Source organism: Protopterus annectens, chromosome 7.part0, assembly GCF_019279795.1.
Source record: "Protopterus annectens isolate FY-2018-M chromosome 7.part0, PAN1.0, whole genome shotgun sequence".
NCBI lineage: Eukaryota > Metazoa > Chordata > Ceratodontiformes > Protopteridae > Protopterus > Protopterus annectens.
The window spans coordinates 766,602,587-766,619,711 of record NC_056739.1 but is presented as its reverse complement, the minus strand read 5'-3'; positions in this window follow the sequence as shown (position 1 = coordinate 766,619,711).

The window sequence follows — 17,125 nt, the reverse complement described above, 5'->3', positions numbered from 1 at the left end:
ATAGATTTCAGTTTATATGTGTATTTTTGACATCTGTTCTCTGCATGCTGCCATGGGATCTATATTCTTTTTGCTAAGCTGAAATGCGATACTTAATACAGATTTCCACACAATGAGAGGCTTCTGTTTTCTGGTAGGAAAATAAGTGTGAAATTGCTTGCCTTTTGCTGAAAACAGATACTAGGAGAGGAGATAGTTCTGAGGCCCCTCAGGAATCATATCTTTCAACTGACACGACTTCTTGCTCTATGCTTAGCAGTGATTTTGTTACATATTGACACATGATATTTGCAGAATAGTGAGGTTAATATACAATAACACATGAAAGCAGAGTTAATAAATGTAATCAATACACAGTAACAATGACACAATGCAAGTAATACACAATGGCATTGACAACAAGAGCAAATATAGGAATAAAAAGAATGTTAATAATAACCATGACTATCAATTTTAGTACATATTTATTTATTTATTTATTGATTTATTTATTGACTGGGAAAGTCCTCTGTGTTAGAAATCCATTTTCAGTGGAGGCCTGGGGAGAATAGCTCCACGAAAGATACACAATATTAATATAAAAATTTTTAAATTTGTATAGTACAGAGAAATAGTGTTGAGTTTTAGTATATAGGTTTATAGGTTCATAGGTGTGTACTAGGCTAATGGCCCTGGAGCCTTTACAAGCTTATCCCATAGGATTACCCTGGCATCGTGCCACCCAACCATAGTTTCCAGTACCTCTGTCGAGTAAAGCCACTGGAGTGATCCCCAGGGTGAATTTGTTATTTTCCATCCACTCATCAAGATTTCGCTTGAAGAGGGCCAGTGACATGCTCTGTTTGACATGTATGGGAAGCCTATTCCATAGCATGGGCAGTCTCTGGGTTATGAATCTGCCCTCCAGCATGTTCTGTTGATTGTTGTAATGAGGTTGAGGTCTCTGGAGCATGTGGTGTGGAGGGATTAGGATTTCTTTAGATATAGCATTTCTAACAGAGTTGGCTCAGACATGGCTTTGTAAGTCGAGCAGAGATCACCTCTAAGTAGGCGATATGAGATAGAGAATATTTGGAGCTTTTTGAGTCTGTCCATATAGGATAAGTGTTTAAGTCCTAGGATCCTCTTTGTGAGGTACTTTTTGCAGCCTCTCTAGTTGTTGCAGGTGTCTAGTGAGGTACATGCCAAATGGGGCATTGTACTCAATGATTGGCCTAATGAGGGAAGAGTAGAGGAAGACAATGATCTCTTTCTTCCTGGATGCAAAACCCTTAGTAACGAGATGTGCCACATAGAAGGACTTTTAGACCATAGTGGCAGTGTGGTGGTCAAAAGAGAGATTGCTGTCAACCTGTGTTCCCAGATCTCTTATAATGCCTTATGTGTTCAATGGACTACCATTAATGTAGTAGTTCATGGAAACTGTGTTTTTCTCAAAGGGGGTGATGACACATTTTTTGGCATTGAGCTTAAGGCCATGGTTCAGACACCAGTCTCTGGTCTGAGTGAGGCCTTTCTGTAGGATGTCAACATCATTTGGGGAGTTAATAATGGCTCCCAACTTGCAATCATCTGCAAACTTTGTCAGCCAGAGTCCCTTCGTGTTGGCCTGGACTTCTGAGAAGTAGATACCAAACAGGAGAAGACCCAGGACCGATCTCTGTGGGACTCCACTAGTGACTGGTTGGCAGTCTGGTTTGGAGTCAGCTGCTTTCACACTGTGGGTTCTATCTGTGAGCCAGTTTGCAACCCACCTAGTGATACAGATGCTGATGCCTAGCTTAGTGAGTTTTTCAATGATTCTTGAGTGGGGAATGATATCACAGCCTTGGCCAGATCAAGGTAGGCTGTATGAACCACCTTGCATTCATCCAGAGCTGTGGTGACTGAATCAAATAAGTTGATCAAGTTGAGCAGGCATGATCTACACTTCACAAAACCAAACTGTGTGGGATCCAGAGTTTGGAGATTCCCTATATCCTTGTTTATTAGGTCCATGAAGATGCGTTCCATAGCTTTGTATATCAGACTTGTCAGGCTAATGGGACGATAGTTCCCAGGGTCTGTAGTTTCTCCTCCTTTGTGGAGAGGGATGACTATAGCAGTGTGCCATTCGGTAGGCACAAAGCCTGAGATGAGGCTGTGATTGAACAGGGCACACAGGTGAGGTGCCAATTCTTTCTGTAGTTCATGTAGAACACAGCCAGGAATACTGTTAGGTCCCATAGAAGCTGTATTCTTGGTCTTGGACAGTGCTGTTCTAACCTGTGCAGCAGTAATACTGGGTGCCTGGCAATCTACTGGTATTGTGATTGGTCCTTTGGGGGGGTAAAGTTGGTACTGAATCTGTCAGTCAGTATATTGGCAATATCTGTTGGCTTGTTATAGGAGGTACCATTGTGCAGTACCTCACAGCAAATCTGGGTATTGCCATGGAGGTTCTTTACATAACTATAGAAGGCCTTGTGGTTGTCTTTACTATCTGCTGCAATTCTGTTTTCATAGCTAGCTTTAGAGGATTTGATGAGGGATCTCAACTTTTTATTGAGGCTGACAAATGAGCTTTTCCAGTCTTGGGACTTCCCCTTATCCTCCTTCTGTTCTAGAGTTTGTTTATGGCAGGGGACCAATAGATTGGCTTCTTTTTTTTGGAGGAGAGCGTCTTGGTTCTATTGGGTATGGCAAGATCAATGCATTTGTATACCTGTTCATACAGTGCATTGGTGTATGATTCGGCAGTCATGCAACTATTCTTCATTTGGATGGGTGCTGTGAAGTTAGCCATCTCTGTTCTTAGAAGTCCAAAGTTAGCTTTGGAGAAGTTTTTCATGATGGTTACCTTTGCGGGGTTGGGGGGAAGGGAGGGATGTGGATTTCCAAGGTGATTAGTTTGTGGTCGGATCTAACCAGGGAGGAGTTGACTATTGGTGTAGAGTAATGGTCGCCCATGTTAGTAATGACCAGGTCAAGGATGTTGCTACCTCTAGTGGGAGTAAGAACGAGCTGGTCCTGGGCATTTGAATTCCAGGAAACGTTGGGCAAGGGTATTGGTACATGAGTAGTTTTCCCAGTTAAAGGAGGGGTAGTTGAAGTCATCCAGTATGAGTGTTAGGTTGGACCCTAATATTCTCCAGGGTGCTTAGGAACGTGGAGTGAGTGAATGTCGTGGGACATGGTTGGGGACCTATAACAGGCTACAACCTGAATCGATGTCTTATCCAATGTTAGCTGTACCTAAAGTATCTCTGATGTGTTATGTTGGGCTACCAGTCTGGAGATGTGCAAATCCTTTATGAATATGGAAACACCACCACCTTTGGTACAGAGAACTGATGGAGCTCACTATAAATTGACCGGTGCAGGCAAGACTCATGACATGAGTGGAATTCTATAATCACTGAGAATAAGACCAGATTCAAAGAAAAGATAGATAGCTTTAACAATTGGATAAGTGACTCGTGCTATTCTAAAAAGGTCCTGTATGTATCAGCTCAGTACAGTAGGATTGAGAGGCCTACTTGGTTCTGAAGGAATGGCCATCGTTTCCACATACAGGCCAAATCCTTTGCTATTCCATAGTGTCTTTTTTAAGCAACAACTATTTATTTATTTTACTTATTTTACATTTATTTTACATTTGTTGACCGGGCTAGTCTAACTGGATATATGTCCATTTTCAGTAGAGACCCGGGGAGAAAAGCTCCACATAAAACAGATAAAGAAACAGGACATTAAAACTTCAGTTACAGAAAATTAAAGTTACAAATAGTTTTTCAGACAAAAATAGGTGTTACAAGGCAATTTAGCATACATGGAATACAATAGAACATGTAGAACAAACATGAGTTAAGATAACCCTTTTTTTTTTTAATTTTGGAGATTCCCAGCTCAAGGTTAACAGTAAGATTGGAGAGTTAGTGGGGGGAGGGGCAGTAACTCATAAAAGAGACACAGAGATGTATTTTAGATATGCCAATGTAGCAAAAAGATCTAAGTGAATCCCAGTCTTGACCATGTAAATTTGCTCTGCTCTGTGCAGAAGTCTAAATAATAAGCTGCCGGATCTCAAGACTGTCCTGCAATATGAAATCATCCCTATCTGTAGAGAGAGTGTGTGAGAGAGAGAGAGAGAGAGAGAGAGAGAGACAGGCAGAGTGAGAGAGAGAGAAAGGTGTGGTTTTTAGTAGATCATTGAATGGTAAATCTCACATTCATACATGGTCTGTCCCCATGTCTCTGATGGACAGAGGTCAACAGTAGGTAAATTAAGCCCTCACTAACATACGTCACAGACACATACACACACACACACACACACACGCGCACACACACACACACACACACACACACACACACACACACACACACACACACACACACACACACACACTCCTTATTTACCTACTTACTAACATGCTACTACCATATAGTTGTCCAGGGTTGTCTGGAACAAAACTGGGTCGGGTTGCATGGCTAGGCTAGGCTAAGACTCTGGTGTCATTAGCCTAGTATAAACCTATAAACCTATGAAGTGAAGATGAAGCTGGATATCCTGGAGGAGTTGTTGTTGGAGATTGAGATGGAATGGAGAGATTCCCATTGGTGGAGTAAGAGTGAGAAAACCTAGAATGCTGATATGAAGATGAAGGAGAAGAGGAAGATAATGATGTTGGTATCAGGGATAAAGTCTAGAGAGACAAAAGGATTGCAAAAACGAAAGTATAAGGGAAGTGTTTTAGTATTTTTACATGAGTGCATATAGAAAGATGTCATTGGAAAGGGATATATTTAGTAACTATTTATTTATTTATTTATTTGCAGTTGGTTTACCAGGATAGTCCATTGGGCCAAGATGAACATGTTTTCAATGGGGTCCTGGGGAGAAAAGCTCCATTAACAAGGTTACAATAGTTTATACATTAAAATTACAATATTTACAAGTGATACAGCTTAGAGTATGACATTACAAGTAATGTAGTTCTAGAAACCAGGTTACAATTAGGTGTTTGGTTAAAATACAATATTTACAAGTGATACAGCTTAGGGTATGACATTGCGATTAATGTAGTTCTAGAAACAAGGTTGCAAATAGGTTTTTGGTTAAAATATAATAATTACAAGTGTTACAGCTTAGAGCTTGATGTTATAAGTAGTACAGACTGGTGATGATTGTTACAGAAAATTCATACTTAGAAAAGAAACATTATAATATAAGTACTGAGAGGTCATTAACTTTTAGGAAGCATGAAAATATGACATTATGATACAGTTTTGAGAGAGTGTTTAGTTAGTCCTAGTAGAGAATGCATGAGTTAGGAAAGGCAGTATAGGAAGTTGCCAGAAAGGAGGAGAAAAAGTTTGCTAGTATAGATTATGATGGATGAGAACAGGAGCACTCCCACTGGGATGATAGGTGAGAGTGAAGAGATTTTTTGAATGTAAAGTGGTTGGAGATTGTACGAATGGATGGTGGTAGAGAGTTCCAGAGACAAGCTAGACCATAGGATAGGAGATCTTTTCCACAGGGACGGGTTGGTTTGTATATTTCTATTAGGTTTTGGTTGTTAGATCTTAGTACTCTGTTAGGTAGGTGCATTTTAAAGACAGAGGATAGGGATGGACACAGTAAGGGGTTGAAAATGAGTTTATGTGCAAGAGTCAGTTGAGTGTAGGTGAGATGATTGGATAGTTCTAGCCATTTTAGTTTGTGAAGAGAAGAACAGTGGTGGCTAGATCATTTGTGGCTAGTAGCGAATTTGGCAATTTTGGTGTAGCATGAGGAAAGTTGTGTTTTAAGGGAAGATTGAAGGTTAGTTAAGAGTGGGGCTCCATAGGAGAAGGGAGGGGATAAGAAATGAGGTAGCGAGAGTGATTTTAATGGATGGTGTGAGATAACGATTTTGTCGGTAGAGCATGCCTAATTTTTGATGGTTTTTTTTGATATTTAGTTGTAGGTGGGAGTTGAATTTAAGCTTATTATCAATTTGGACCCCAAGTAATTTTGTCTCAGACATCAATTCCAGAGATGTGTTGTTATGACTAGTGATAGAAAAAGTGTTTGTACTGATAGAGGTGATTTTGGAGGGAGTGAATATCATTAATTTGGTTTTAGAGGCATTTAGTGCTAGGTGATTTTTTTTTCATCCATTGTTCTGTGATTGAGAATGCGTCTTGTGTTAGCTTTTGGAGCATAGGGAGGGATGTTGCAGAGCAGATAATAGTTAAATCATCTGCATATTGTATGATATTTGAGAAAGGGATAGAATTACAGAAGTCATTTATGAATATATTGAAGAGGAGAGGACCTAGTATGGAGCCTTGGGGAACTCCAGTTGGGGTAGCAAGGAAAGAGGAGGTGGCCTTTTTCCATTTGACTGATTGATATCTATTAGATAGGTAACTGGAGAGCTAGTTCAAAGTGGAAGAAGATAGGTTGAGCTGAGAGAGTTTAGTTAGAAGAAGTTTGTGAGAGATAGTGCCAATGGCTTTAGAGAGGTCAAGTAGGAGGGTAGAGACAATGTGACCAGAGTCTTGGGCTTTATTTATGGTTTCCAGGAAGGAGAGGAGGGCTGTCATAGTGCTATGACTAGGTCTAAAACCGTGCTGTGTTGGATTTAATAGGTGATTGTCTAAGAGATATGGTAGGAGTTGTAGTTGGATACATTTGCCTAGGAGTTTAGAAATGGGAGATAAGATAGCTACGGGACGGAAATTAGTAGTGTTGTTATTATTACCACCTTTATGTAAGGGTATGATAAAAGCCTTTTTCCAGATGTGGGGTACTATGCATTCTTGGATAGAGCGGTTGATTAGTATACTAATGGGGTAGGCAATGGCTTCTGCAGCTATACTAAGAAAGTGTGATGGGATGTTGTCTGGGGCATTGGAGCATGGCTTAAGTTTCTGAAGGAGTTTTTTTATGGTGGATATGGGTATAGGTCTTAGAGAAAAAAGAGAGGGAGGGGAAGAGAGGGTATTACAGGATCATGGTGGTGGAGAGGAAGAGAGTGAAGTTGTTGGAGTAGAGGTAAAATTGTTAGAAGAGGAAGGTGAGGGAGAGGTGGAGGGAGTGATGTTGTTAGAGAATGTTGAGGTTAATTTAGAAATAGAATTAATGAAAAAAGAGTTAAATTGTGTAGCTAAGTCTATGAAAGGAGCATTAGGGTCTGGGCTGGGGTTGTCTGTTTTGCCAGGACCGATAAGGGTAGTGACTCCTTTCCAGATTTTCTGTGGGTTTGTCTTGTTGCTGTTTTGGAGTATGGAGAAGTAGTTTTGTCGGTCAGTGATAATAAGCTTTTTTACTTTATTTCTAAGTGTTTTATATTCATTTTGATGTAGGGGAGACCTATGTTTTTGGTAAAGTGCCCAGACTTTATCTCTGCGTTCCATGGTTACTAGAGTATTTTTGGTTAGCCAAGGGGCAGTTTTTGGTTTTTATTCTCTTAGTCCATAAAGGAGCATGGAAGTCAAGAAGTTTTAAGAAGGCTGAGTTAAAGTGGGCAACAGCATTATCTAAAGGTAGAGTTTTTAGGATGTTCCAATTTATTGTTTTAAGGGAGTCAGTGAAGATTATGGTGTTGAAATTTTTGGTTGCGAGTAGTAATGTAATTATGTGTTTGGTGTATGGGAGAAGGGAGTCAATATGTGAATGTGGGTAGGTGGTCACTAAGATGGTCTGGAAGGGTACTATTGCCAGAGAAATAATGAGGGTGGGAGACTAAAATCCAGTCTAAAATACTACCACTGGATAGGTTTTTTGAGGGGTGGGTTGTGGAGTTAATAAGCTGTGAGAAGTTATAAAGGTTGATGTTAAGTGGGTTTGTGGGAGCCTGAATGGAGGCCCAATTGATATTCATGTCTCCCAGGATTATTATTTCATTAGAAATGTTAGTGGAGAGCCAGAAGAGGATGTCCTCAAGTGTAGTGATACTGTCACCAGGGGGGATATAGGGGGAGGCTATGCATATGTGTTTGTGTATATTAACCTGAAATAATGCTAGGAGTATTTCAGCATTATTGAAGTGGGGAATAGGTTTGTTATATGGAGTAACTGATAAGGAAGATGAGTATAGGAGAGCAACTCCACCTCCTTTTTTATGGGTTCTATCTTTTCTTATGATTGAACAGTTTGATGGTGTTATTTCAGAATCTTTTATGTGGGGTTTTAACCAAGTTTCAGAGATGGATAGGAAGTCAGGTTTGTTATGGTTAAGCCAGGCATGGAGGTTTGGAATTTTGTTCACTATGCTTTGGGAATTTAGAGAGGTGAATAGTATGTACTTATCTGTAGTGGATGATGTGGAGGGTCCAGGATTAGGGTGAATATCTCCTGATAATAGTGTAGTAATTAGATATAAGATTGGGTTGGAGAGGTATTGGATTGTTTAGAGTATGGGTTAGGCTTAATTATGATATTGTAGGGTTTATTAGATGCTCTGATGGAAGGATATTTATGAAGGGTGATAAGTTTATAAGGAAAGAGTAGATGGTTACTGATTTCATATAAGTGAGGAGATATTAAGGTGTGTGAATTTAAGGGAGGTGAGTTAAGATGATTGGTTACATGAAAGCATTGTGAGTGTTTAGTATGATTGGGCTGGGTCCAGTAGAAGATAGAGATTGACTGAGGCATCATAGAGAGATAGAAATGGGTGAAATGACAGCAGCAGCTTGGAAAATGAAGAGAGGAAGCAGAAGACCAAAATGGTTTCACAGATAATTTCAAAAGATGGCAAGGCTATAAGTGAAGTCTGGATTGATGGAGGAATTCATTTCGCTGTGAAAAAGGGGTGTTCCTGCAACAATCGGGGAGGCAGAAATGGAGGAGCTACCAAAAGAAAAGGAGACCTAAAGGATCCAGCAGATTATCTGCATATGCTAAGCTGTTTGCCAAGGCATTAATGTCCAGGTTAGAGGGGATCCTTTCTGAAGTTATAGAGAGTGTGGAAATAGGGATTGTTGAGGTCAGGCCATTGATGGACCACTGGAAATTGCTTCTGAATGTTGTGCAACATGTGAGAAAGGGAAAGAGAGATCTACTGCTTATGGTTGTGGAATGGGTCTTTGACACAATTATCTGTGTTTTTGTAATGGTGGAGCAACTGGTGAGAGAAGGGCAGATTTTAACCAGAAGAGAGAGAGACAGAGACAGAGAGAGAGAGAGAGAGAGAGAGTATGGATTTTGTTAGAATACTAAGATGAACATAACAGGGCTGCCCACTTTCACCAGATCTATTTTTGCTGGTTTTGGATAAATTAGTGCAGAGACTAGTACAGGTTGGAGGAAGATAGGGAGAAGAGCAGTAGCATAAATGTATTTATTGATAACTGCATATAACAATGTTATACATGTGTTTGATGAGTTAAGGAAAGAATCAGGGCTGCACTATCTTCAGAAGAAGTCATATGTGACTAGAATAGGGGTGAGAGGTATTTGGGGTAAGAATTAGAAAAAGTTTCAGGCATGAGTGGGTAAAACAGTGGGTAGGTGAGCCAAGGCAGTAGGAATACTAAGCAGCAAAGCTGTAGTGGTGTGGGTTCTGGTTGTGCATCATTTGTTGTGCAATGTAAGGCATGCAGCACTTAGCTCTAGGGATCAGAAGGCAGGTGAGATACAACAGGCATGTGAGAGGTTGATGTGGAGGGGATACAGACATACACTGGGGAAGGGCAGGTTAAGGTATGAGTGAAAATTACGAGCTTGGGAATGCAGGAATGATGGTCAGTAATGTGCAGCACCCAAGGGAAAGAAAATGTGAGGAACTGTGATGGTGTAAGTGGGAAGAACAGAGAGAAATGGGTGCTCCGGTGAGGATAAAAATAGAGAAGGATAGAGACAAGGCAATGTGGAGTTACATAGAGATGGCAGGCATGGGGATTGGAGGGAGATGGATGGTTCATGGAGTTGCTAGGTGATCATATAAATAAGTCTCTTGGTAGGATGCTATTGAAATAGAAGGCTGTGTTTGAAGTTTGAAAACCAAATTTGGTTACAAAGAGATAAGTGAGAGTTATGCAACTTTGAGGAATATAAAATGGACTTGGAACTGTGTTCTGGGGATTGGTTGGTATATATTGCACTGGCAAAAAAGATATAAAAAAGATGCATAGACAAGTGAGGAAGGAGGAAGGGGAATAATGAGGATGGAATGAACTGCATATCAGATGGAGAGAAGTGGCCTTATTCGCATAGATCTAGAGAAAGATGGAAATGTACACACTGAGGCAGAGGTGGAGGAGTGAGAAATAAAATTATGAATTGTTGAGAGAGGAGGGTCTGGAGACCAAGGAACTGGGAAAGTCCAGAAGTTAAGATGATATTGTTAGAAGATGCTAGAGAATGGGTTAGGCACATAGAGAGGGTGGAAACAGGGATTGCTGAGGTCAGATCATTGAGAAGAAAGGAATGATGCAGGTATAAAAACTAAGAGTACTTTGGGAGGCAGTTTTGATAGACAAGGGAGTGATAGATGTAATACATTAGAGAAGGTAGGTAAGTACTCAGTTTTTCTCTTTTCAAAGGGTTTGCAGTGGCAGAAGGAAGGGCAGTTTAAACTAGGTGAAGATCCTTATGTTCAGCAATGGTATGGTGAAAGTGGTGCATAAATGGCAGAATGAATAAAGACGTTTAGTGTCCTATTTCCTGATAGGTGAATGGATATGTAGAGGAGGTAATGGAAAGGACTGATATCAATCTGAGACTACTACATGTGGAATTTGGAACAAGAGACTTAGTGTGTGGAAATACTGACTGAAACAATAAACATGCTGCACATATTCATTGATTATTAGTCTGAAGAAGAGCAGGTAAGAGTTCATCTTTATTTACTTATGCAATGTTTGGAGAGGTTAAGGCTTGTTTTGTCTGTATTTTTTTCATAATGGGTGTGTGTTTTTCAAAATGTGGTAAAACTCAATAAAGGTGATACAGAAAAATAGATTAATGGTTCGATGAATTAGTACTTCAAAATCATTAACAGTATGGAGTGTAGCCATTGCTTGATCATGATTATTGTTCACATGGGCTTCTAAAGGTAAGTAGTACTGAGAACAAGAAGTCTTCTTATCTAATTGTAATATAATATAACCAATCTATTTGCAAATATCTACAAAACATACTAAAGACTATTAAAATGATGTGTACAAATATATTAACTTAAAATGTTAGCAGTAAAGGAAAACCAAGTGCATGACCCCCTCGGCTGAAAAAAAACTCACTCAAACTAAAACAACAAAACGTGAGCGCTTTTGCAATGTACCTAACACTTCATCAGAGAATCAGAAGCCTAATCATGCAACTTATATATTCATTAATCAATGACATCATTTCCTATCATGGATTTTAAAAACATATCAACAATGTATATCACAAACACATAAATACTTAATGTAAAAACATGTATGTGGATAGGACTAGGATACCAACACTCCTACCACGTGTTCCCTGTTCTTTTCCTCACCTACCTGGCTTATTGTAGCAGTATCCTGGTTTTAAACTCTTAACTGCTACTTGACATTTCACATCCTTTGTATAACAAATAAAAAAGATACACTTGCAATGTGGTTAACCTCCGCTTTTACTTCAAATAGTTTTTATCAATGGTTGACGCTAATGAAGTTTCACATGTCTCCCTTGCAGGCTCTACCAATAAAACATCTACATAGTGGCCATTGTGCATTACACTAACTCAATCAGTGCACTCCTACACCCCACCTGATACATATTAAGTTCTTAGAGACCCATACACCTTAGGGATTGCTTTACCCCATGTGGTAACTCTATTAATGCCCTATACAGTATTTGGCCTTACTCTAGCTTTGGTTTGCAAATGTTTGTAGCTAGATTGTGCACCCATGTAATTGCAGATTATTTCTTGAAATAGATACAGGGTGGCTTTTTCTGCACTAGGGCATTACTGTTAAACTGTGTGTGTGTGTTTATTAGCTCCTGCACATTCCAATTGACATAGCTTGTACCAATATGCGTGATATATTGTGATTCTCCCACTCAGTTAACATCTGCTCCTTATAATAGTTTAATGTTGAAACTATAGTGTACCTCATAAGCTGTTATGGGTATTTTTCAAAACTGTTTGCTCACTGCTGGTGCTTTCACCCTTTGAAATGGTATTATTATATAATCACCGCACTGTTTTTTGCCTTTAGATACTACTTGACTTCTTTAAACCAAAATCCCTTTGTTCCTTGCTTCATCACTACTTATTTAATCTGTCCAACTGTTTCCTCTTCCAACTGCTCATAACCTTTCAGTGTCTAACTTAATCTTCTCTCATTACAGCTTGCTCATGCCAGCAACCATGTGTGCATCCCCCAAACTGCAATACTGTGGGAAGACATTCTCTGGTTTTCTAAAAGGACGCGCTCCTGGTACTGCCTACCTACCTGTGGCCTAATCCACCTTCACACTTCTGAACTTGAGTTATGTTAAGTACCATATTCTGCCACATAACTTTGTGATTGCCTAGTTTGTTTTTGCTGTGTGCACACTAGTGTTTCAAAAGCAGTCTCTTCCCCACATTCTTCTCCTTCACTTGTATTTACCAGGCTGCGGAATGGTGATTCATCAATGGGACAAAGCAGAAATTCCTTAAGATTCCAAGAGCAGAGTAAGTTACTTCTTACATTTATTTAATCAAATTGCACTTCTTTAACATTATAATTGTGCTATACAGCTAATCTACTTCATTTTGCACTGTTACAAAGCTTTTTTTACTGTTTCACTGCATTTATGTACTGTTTTATACTGTTTTAACTGCATTTTTCATTGCTACATACTGTTTCATTACTATAATTCATGGTAACCAATATTTTATTAGTTGCTGTGTTGGTTACCATGTCATGTGGAGTGAATGGACTCAACAGCCTCGAGGTGTCTGGGTTAGACAATACTGGTCTCAATGGCAATATTACTCTTTTGCTTTGTGAAGACTGGTAGAGAAGGATGAAGGCTGCCAGCCTAGTCAAATAGAATTTGGTACATAATTCTATCATTTGCAAATACTGTGAAATGTTGAACTTAAAACAATGTGGCAACATTGCCCTCTGCTGTAAAGAAAGCTAAGTCAAGCATTTCTTGTTGATCCTTTGAAATTAAAATTATTTCATCACTGCCTTTCATGTTTACAAGACAGCTCCAGTCCAGCTATTGTTTTAAGGCTAAAGTTAATTATCAGAATTTATGTGTGGAATGTCCTTTATTGCTCTAAGTGTAAAAGAATGTAAATGCAGTTTCTGTCAGCCTGGGAACACCAGAAAAGTGTGAAATGATGTAATGTTTTATCAGAATTGCAGTTTCAATGTAAACAGAGAGAATCAGAAGGCATTAAGCATTTTTGTCTTGAAGATCCAAGTCATCACTGTCGTATGCTATCTTTATGTAAGTAGTATGTTAGAACTGTGTTTTCTCCTAGAAGTAGCTAGGAATTAGAAAGTTTAGACTAAGTGTTTTTCTGTGATGTCAGAACTGTACTACTGATTTATTTTAAGTATTTCTGTGTGATCTCTGAACTCTTGACTAGCACTGACAGTGTAGTAGAAAGTATTGTCTTATGGTTTTAATTATTTATTATTAAATATTTTCAAACATTTTAACTGTGTCTGGTTTGTGTAGAGATAATTTAAGCTCTAGAGTACATTGCATATTTATAGTGATTACTGTACCAAGTCACTCTAATAAGCCTTGACTGTTTAGTCAAATCTACCAATTGGATAATTCTATTGCACAGTAAAAATTGGACACCCTTTTAAGGGCCTTTGGGTAGCTGATAATATTAGCTGGGTGGTGACAAGTGATTACTACTGTATAGTCTTGATAAAAGGGGAACAGCTGGAGAACCTGTGCCAGCCTTCCCCAGAAGTGTCTGTGTGGTTATGTAAACACTTATCTCAAAGTGTGTGTGTGTCAGCTACTTGGGCAGGGACACAAAACTCTGGTTGGACATAGGGGGTGCTGGAGATTTTAGCTTGCCCAGCTAGGCTGAAATCTGGACCATATAGCTGTGCCAGTGGGGAGTCTTATTGGGGACCTGGGGAACAAGGGAGTAACCAGCCCTGACTGTGATCTCTTTATGCGCTTAAGGGAAATTGCACTTCACTGTGTGCATTTATCTTTTCCTCTCATATGAGATGCCCTCTCTGGTGTTAGTGGTGAGGATTGAGGCTCCTTGATTGCTGGGCTAGGGCACTGCCATCACATATTAATTGGTGGCAGTGGTTGGGATATCCATCACATATTAATTGGTGGCAGTGGTTGGGATATCCTCACATTTGTGTTTGGTAGTGGTGGGATATCCACATCACATATTAATTAGTTGTCAAATACTAATTGGCTTGTAGTGGTGTGGGTAGAGAGAATCCTGTAGCTTGTGTACAGTGAGCTTTGAAGGTGCTTTGTACTCTAAAACAGCCATGCAGTGAATACTCAGAGTTCAGATCACAATTGTTTTATTTATTTTGTTAGCTTAGGTAGTCAGGGTGAGCAGGCAGCATGTCAGCAGAGGAGTATGGAAAGCTGACAAGGAGCCAGTTGGCAGAGATGTGCCAGGCTAGGGGACTGGTGCATGGAAACCTGATTAAGGCAGATCTGATTGCAGCCTTGGTTATACCTACATCAGAAAAAAGCAACCAGGAGGACAAGCAGACTGGCAGTGGAGATATAATTCCCTCAGAGAATGGACAGCTCAACCTTTCTGCAGTGGACTCAAAAATCCAGCTGGAAGTAAAGAGACTTGAGCTGGAGGCTAGGCGTGTGTCATTAGAAGTGAATAAGAGACTGCAACATTTGCAGGCTGAGGAGAATGAGAAACTGTTATGTCTGCAAGCTGAGGAACAAGAGAGGCAGAAGCAGCATGAGAAGGAGATGCTGATTATTTGCCAGAGTCATGGAGGTAATGGGAAAGGGAGTACCTGGACCCCAGAAGCACAAAAAGTCAGTAGATTTCTTCTACAGTTTAAAGAGAGGGATAATTTTGATAGTTTTAATCATATGTTTGAGAGGGTTTGTAAACAGTATGAAGTTGACCAAGGGCTCTGGGTATGGTACCCGAACCCCTTACTGCATCATAAAGCTGTAACTGCATTATCTAAAATGTCTGACGTTGCATTTTTTGATTATACTGCTGTTAAGAAATGTCTTTTAGAACTGTTTAAGCTAACACCTGAAACATATAGGAAAAAGTTTCATGAGCATAGATGCAAGGCAGATGAAAGTGTGTGTGAATATGTTGCTGAATTGAGCACTTATTTCCATAGGTGGGTGAGTGAATGTCATGTCACCAATTCTGAAGGGCTGGCAGACCTTTTGGTGAGGGAACAAGCCCTTAGCACTTTGCCTGAGGACATGAGGATCTGGTTATCTGACAGACAATGTGCAACTTCAGATGAGTTAGGGAAGAAGGTAAACCTATACCTGGCAAGCAGGGCAGCTCTGCACAGGAAGGGGACCCCCCCAGTACTGCTCATGAGTGTAATGGAACTCATGGTGTGCAGCACAGACTGCCCCAACAGAATCTGCCAGTAACAGGGGAAGCCACTAGTCCAGGTACACGTCCAGGAGCTAGGGTTAAATGTTTTGAATGCAACCAGTGGGGCCATGTGGCATGCAGGTGTCCACAGAGACAAGGTGGGGAACCAAAGGTGAGGGAGCCAGTAAGTGGGAAAGACAAAATGCCAATAGCAAGTTGTCTTGAGACAACAGGGGTACTAAACTATCATCCTGCAGATATCCTGAGAGGGAAGGATTTGGATGAGGCAGTACCATATGCTTATGCAGTTACACACAGTGAGGCTAGGAGACAAGCATGTGGGTCTGGTAGCCTGGCAGAGACCCAGACAGACTGCATACTTGAAGCCAGGACTGATGAGTTGGTTACTTTGGGGAGGGCGCTACTCTGTAGCAGTGAGACTGAATGTGAGCCAAAGCTGCTTGTTGGTACTGATGGTCCCTTGGAGAGTGTGACTGCAAAGGTAGAGGTGAGTAGTAGTACTCAGGCTGACAGTGAGGCACCACTGTCAGAGGATGCCAGACGTCCTGTGGAAGGGGAGCTGGGAAGGGTTACAAGGAGAGAGTTGAGATAGGCTCAGCTCTCAGACCCTACATTGCAAGGCCTGAGGCAGGTAGCTAGGGAAGCACCTGATTCAATGAAAGGGGGATCTGTATACTGGGACAAAGGGTTACTATACAGACAGTGGACCCCTGAGGGAGGGCTAGAAGGTGAGAGAGTACAGCAGTTGGTAGTGTCTAGAGCTTACAGTCTAGTTCCTCTAACCATAGCCCATGATATTACCCTTGCAAGTCATATGGGCATAAAGCATACATAGAGGCATATTATGCAGAACTGCTATTGGCCTGGAATTTCCAGAGATGTAACAGGGTACTGCAGAACCTGTGAGCAGTGCCAAAAGGTAGGCAAGGCATGAGACAAGGGCAGAGCACCGTTGATGCCTTTGCCTGTGATGCAGGAGCAATTCAGAGGGTAGCTATGGATATTGTGGGTCCTCTGAGCACCCCAAGTTCCACAGGGAAAAAGTATATCCTAGTAGTAGTGGATTATGCTACACAATACTCTGAGGCAGTGTCTTTGTCCTCCATTGAGGCAGAGAAGGTGGCAAATGATTTGTTAGAGATTTTCAGCAGTGTAGGTTTCCCAAAAGAAATACTGACTGACAGACTTGCCAATTTCATGTCAGACCTGCTGGCTTGTCTGTGGAAGTCCTGTGGGGTGAAGCACATGAAGACCACCCCCTACCATCCCCAGGCTAATGGTCTTGTTGAGAGGTTAAACTATACAATCAAGTCCATGCTATGGGCATTTGCAGATCAGTTTAAGAGGGAGTGGGAGAAATATTTGCCCCATCTGTTGTTTGCTTACAGAGAGGTTTCCCAGGAATCCACAGGTTTTTCACCCTTTGAGTTGCTGTATGGGCATAGGGTGAGGGGACCTCTAGATTTAATTTGAGATGAGTGGGAAGGTGAGTGTGAGTCTCACAAGGAGTCTGTTGTGGCATATGTCCTAAACCTCAGGACAAGACTCAGGGAACTCATGGGCTTGGCCCAAGAAAACCTGGTAGAAGCCCAACAGAAAAAGCTTTGGTATGACAGGAATGC